Source organism: Corylus avellana, chromosome ca6, assembly GCF_901000735.1.
Source record: "Corylus avellana chromosome ca6, CavTom2PMs-1.0".
Lineage (NCBI taxonomy): Eukaryota > Viridiplantae > Streptophyta > Magnoliopsida > Fagales > Betulaceae > Corylus > Corylus avellana.
In genome coordinates, this window is record NC_081546.1 from 19,615,164 (window position 1) to 19,620,973 (window position 5,810).

Genomic DNA, 5,810 nt, shown 5'->3' on the forward strand with positions numbered 1-5,810 from the left:
ATTCAAATTACAAATTCAAATGACAAATGGTTTATCTTAACTAATTCTATCCTTATCTTCACTTGAATGATTGTTTGAATTCTTGATAACATGGAGAGAGTTATCAGTTGATAACTCTCTAACAATAAAACATATATTTATAGGTCCCCAAATCCTAAACTTAATAATAATACGAAATAGAGTCGAAGTTGTAATTCTATAAGGCCTGTTCGAACGGGACATACCCTGTCCAGACGGGAACTAAATAAAAGTACATAAATTAAACATAGAGTCAGCTTTCCAATCTTCCTATTGCTGCCGGTTTTGACCAAGTAAAAATCGGAATTAGGCAAACCACATGAAACATGACTTTGTAGATCTTTAATTTAGCTTTCTAACACCGCAAAGCTTGCTCCAATCAGAGGTCTGAAACTCTAGATATATATGATAAGTTTAGTAAAAGTCGTCAGGTGCGAATTTCCTCCTACATCAGTAAATAAATATTCGAAATTTCACAAAACCTCCTCAACTTCCACGCGTTTTGAAAGTACTTCCAAAGTTCAAAAACTTTCAATTAAGGGTATTGGTTTTGCAATTCCTTTCAATTACCCCATTCGGTTATAATTTTCTGTAAAATCTTGTCAAAATTCTCAAAATACCACTATTTTTTATTATAATAAAATAAAAGAAAAAAATTGTAAAGATTGAGATGTTTATTTATTTTTATATAAAAAAATATTTGCAATTTTTTTGTAATATGAAAAAAAACAAAAACAAAAATAGGGGTATTTTTGACTATATCTAACAGAAAATCCTAACGGAAGAAGGCAACAGAAAGAAATTAAAAGTTCAATACCCTAATTGAGAGTTTTTAAAGTTTTGAAGTAGTGTTAAAACGAGTAAAAGTTCATTGGGGTTTTTCTGAAATTTCTCCAAATAAATAATAGGGGTAATTACCTTTTACCTCCATAAATTACAGCGCCTTGGCACTTTCCCTCAAAAACTACCAACTATGACACATGACCCTATCAAACTATTATCTTTTGACAAAAAGACCATTTCGTCAGCCAAAGGGGTTAAAATTAACGATCAACAGTCATGTACAAGTCATGTGCCATTTTAAAAAAAAATTTCTTACACTTTTGCCCTCATTTTAAATTATTTTCAAGTGTTGGATTAGGGTTTAGGAGGGTATAAGCGTAATTTCTTGGACTAAAGTGAGGGCAAAAGTGGAAGAGAAAAATTTAAAATGGCACATGACTTGCACATGACCACATAGACGAGGATCTATGTCACAACTCGATTGACATGTGACAAGCTGATGGCTTGACATGTTAGAAAAAAAAAATTAAATATAAAAATTAAAAGAAAAAGAGAAGAAAAAAATAAGGACTCTTCGTCACTTGATGAGGGCGACTGACGTAGCGGAAGACTAAGTAACTAATCAAAGAGTAGCGTCTTTGATTCTATAAGGAGAAACGTCTTTGTATTCTATCTAAAAGATAAAAACAAGCCCGCAAGCTAAGCTAAAAGAAAGATAAAACACCGCAGAGTATTTGAGAGAAAATTCACTGATTCGATAATGATTCAATGAAAATAGTTTTACATAATAAGATAGCCTATTTATAGAAGAGAAAACCTAGTAATATAGTAAATCTAAATCTAGTAGGGAAAGTAAACATAATCTTAGTAGGAAAAGTAAACATAATCCTAGTAGGAAAAGAAATAAAATAAAACTAAAACTATTTTTTTTTTTCAATCCTATTTCACGTCCTATATCAGTCTCCCCTACTTCAAAAGAACTCGTCCTAGAGTTAAGTTCCCACTCCTTTGGCGGAGTATCAATCACTTCTTCCTGGAGGGGTCGAAATATTATCTTCCGACCGTTTCAAAAGATAATGTAGACATTGTTTCTGCCTTTGTATTGAGTGTCTACTTCAAATTGTCACGATCGCCCAAAGATTACATGACTTGCGTCCCATATCCACCACATCACATAAGATCGAGTCCAAGTAATGTTTACCGATTGAGAATGGAAAACGACATCTCTCTGATACCAACTGACGTAGCAGAAGATTAAGGTAACTAATCAAATAGCGTCTTTGATTCTGTAAGGAGAAGCATTTTTGTTTTCTAACCAAAAGATAAAAATAAGCTCGCAGGCGAAGACTAAGGTAATTAATCAAAGAGCGTCTTTGATTCTGCAAGGAGAAGCGTCTTCGTTTTCTACCCAAAAGATAAAAATAAGCCCGCATGCTAAAATAAAGATAAAACTCCACAGAGTATCGAATTTGAGATAAAATTCTCTGATTTGATAATGATTCAATGAAAATAGTTTTACATAATAAGTTAGCTTATTTATAAAAGAGAAATCCTAATAATATAGTAAATCTAAATCTAGTAGGGAAAGTAAACCTAATTTTAGTAAGGGAAGTAACATAATTCTATTAGGAAAAGAAATCATAAAATAAAACCAAAACATAATCTTAGTAGCAAAAGAAATAAAATAAAACAAAAACTTTTTATTTTTTATTTTTTTATTTTATTTTATATATATATCCTATTTCACATCCTACATCAGTGGCATCCCCTCAAAAGAGGGTGGCCGATTGCCCTTCATTGTTGGGGGGTGATCACCCCTTGATCGCCTCTCATATTTTGTGGGGAAAGAGGAAAGAAAGAAAAAAAAAATACAAGAAAAATAGAGGGAAGAGAAATGATACATGCTTATGTTTAGGGGTGTAAACGATGCGAGCTTGAGCGGGTAATGCTTGTTTAAGCTTGGCTTGTTTAATTTTTTGTTGAGCTCGAGCTCGAGCTCGAACTTGAGACGAGCCCCATTTCGTGTCTAGGCTTGGCTCGCCAAGGTGGGTACCGAGCTCAAGCTTGAGCTTAAAATTTTTTTTCGAACTCGAGCTGGGTGCTCGAGCTCGAGCTCGGCTTGGCTTGCATCAGATTATTTAAATTTGGTATTTAAGTATAAATAAAAAAGATCAAAGAAACATAATAAACAAATTTTATTAATGATATGACCATTAAGGAAACAAGGTGAGTGTGAGAGATCTATCCAAATGCAATCTAATAATAATAATAACAAAAAAATTGCAATCTTCTCTCATTTATAAGAAAAATAGCTCTAGTTGACCAATTTTGCAACTAAAATATGTTATAGTTTTAATAGATTAAATGCAATTTTATAAATTTTAAGAAATTTATACTTAAGCTATAATAATATGATTAAGTATAATAAGTTTCCATTCAATCATATGATTAACAATTCAAATTGTTGATTCAACTAGCATTAGATGCTTAATGGTTAGATCATTTTAAGATATGACCATATGATTAACTATTCTCATTGAATTATAAGGTTAAATACCTTTTTGCCCGTTGTAGTTTAACAAATTTATTTTTTGCCCCCTAGCGTTTAGTATTTATCACAAGAGGTACCTCAGGTTTACATAAAAACGGAGATGGTATCTTTGTTTAAATTTCATCCAAAATTTGACGGAAAGCTATGTCAACACCATTAAAATATCGACACATGTCCATATATTAATTGAAAATACAAAATAAAAATTTTCTAATTATATATATATATATATATCTGTTTGGTGGCCAAGAAAGTTGCGGAAACGAAAAGCAAATCGCAATCACATTTCAGATTTTAGATATTCCTTACTTTGCGATAGTAGGAAAACAAAAAGAAGAAACTTAAGGGAGTTCCACTAGCCCAAATCAAAAGGCAACATCAAACACAAAACACCCATTATCTTCTCTTTTCCTTTTCCTCCATTTTCTCAGCAGCCAAACGGAATCATTCCAACTCCATGAATTGATCACAAAAAAGCGCTAAAAAGAAAAACGTACATATTGGCCGAACCTGGGGTGGTTCGGCCACCCTCAAACCGGCAAGGGGTGGCCGGCCAACCCTAAGGGCAAAATAGGGATGGAGATTCGAACTAGTGACCTTCGCTTCATTAGGCGTGGCCCCAGTCAATTGAGCTACCTCTTGAGAACTATATAGGTAAATATCGTCCTACGTCAGACACCTCCTGTTGTCACTGTGCACAACAATAATGAATAATATAGAATCGAAAAGAGAGAGATCAAGAGAGAGTTGAGACACAGATTTACGTGGTTCGGCAATGTGCCTACGTCCACAAGAAAGAGTGCAGCTATATTTTTCTATTCAATGATTTAGGGTTACAACATAACATATTTATAGGAAAACCCTAATTATAAGTACTTTGGAAAACCCCAAAATACTCCCCACAACTTATTTGTCCCTAGGCCCATATAAACTAATTACACCCAATGGGCTAGTAGTAGAATATGAGCCACTTGTTCCAACAATCTCCACCTTGACGAGTATTCACCTCTTTGAAGATAATCAAGTATTGGGCCTACGCCTGGAACTAATAGGTTTGGGGATGCCGCCTTCTCTCCTCTCCTTTCTAGCACCTGGAGACATTTGTTAAGTCCAAGCAGTGCTTGAACTTGTTTGCGGTAATAGGCTTCGTCAACATGTCCACTGCAGTCCCAGAAGTGTGAATCTTCTCAAGTAACAATTCACTTGTAACAACCAATTCCCTAATCTTTTGAAACCTCACATCAATGTGTTTGGTTCTAGCATGATACACTTGGTTCTTTGCCAAGTAAATGGCACTCTGACTGTCACAATACAATGGAACTCCGCCTTTTTGAATACCCAGCTCCTTGACTAACCCTGTAAGTCACAAAGCTTCCTTTGCAGCCTCAGCCGCCGCCATGTACTTCGCTTCAGTCATGGACATCACAACTGTAGATTGGATCATAGACCTCCAACATATGGGTCCTCCTACAAGAGTGAACACATAACCCGTGGTTGACCTCCTGTCATCCAAATACGGCATAATCTGCATCCACATATCCGACAACTAACAAATCACTTTTCTGTTTGACAAAAGTGATGCCAGTACTGCCTCCCCGAATTCGCCATGTACTTGCTCACCACACTGACTGCATGAGCCAAATTTGGCCCGGTATATACAATAGCATACCTCAAACACCTTACTGCACTGGTATATGGGACCTTAGACATGTCTTCAGTTTCTTTAACTGTCTTTGGACACTGTGAGATAGACAAACAAAAATGATTCACCAAAGGTGTGCTTACCGGTTTCGCATTCTCCATGCTAAACCTCTCCAACACCTTCTTCACTTAGCCGGCTTGAGATAGCCACAATCTCTTGGCATCCTTGTCTCTACGAATCTCCATCCCAAGAATCTTCTTGGCTGCGCCCAAATCCTTCATGTGAAATTCTCTACTCAACAAAACTTTCAATTTGTTAACCTCCACTATACTCTTAGCTGCAATAAGCATGTCATCCGCGTACAATAACAAAAAAATAAATGAGTTATCATCAAGGCTTCCCACATACACACAACAGTCATACTTACATCTCCTATAGCCAATTCTGATCATATAGGAGTCAAACCGCTTGTACCACTGCCTTGGAGACTGCTTCAGCCCATAAAGTGGCTTCTTCAATTTACAAACCAAGTGTTCCTCTCCAGGTTGATTGAACCCTTCTGGCTGCTCCATGTAAATCTGCTCCTCCAAATCACCATGGAGAAAATCTGTCTTCACATCCATTTGCTCCAATGCCATGTCATAATGAGCTACCAACGCCAATTCCGCTTTGATGGAAGAATGTCTGACCACTGGGAAAAATATTTCCTTATAATCAACCCCTTTCTGTTGTGAATAGCCCTTTGCTACTAGGCGAGCCTTGAACTTTTCTCCCCCTTTTTCTGATACTGCTTCTTTTTTCTTGAACACCCATTTG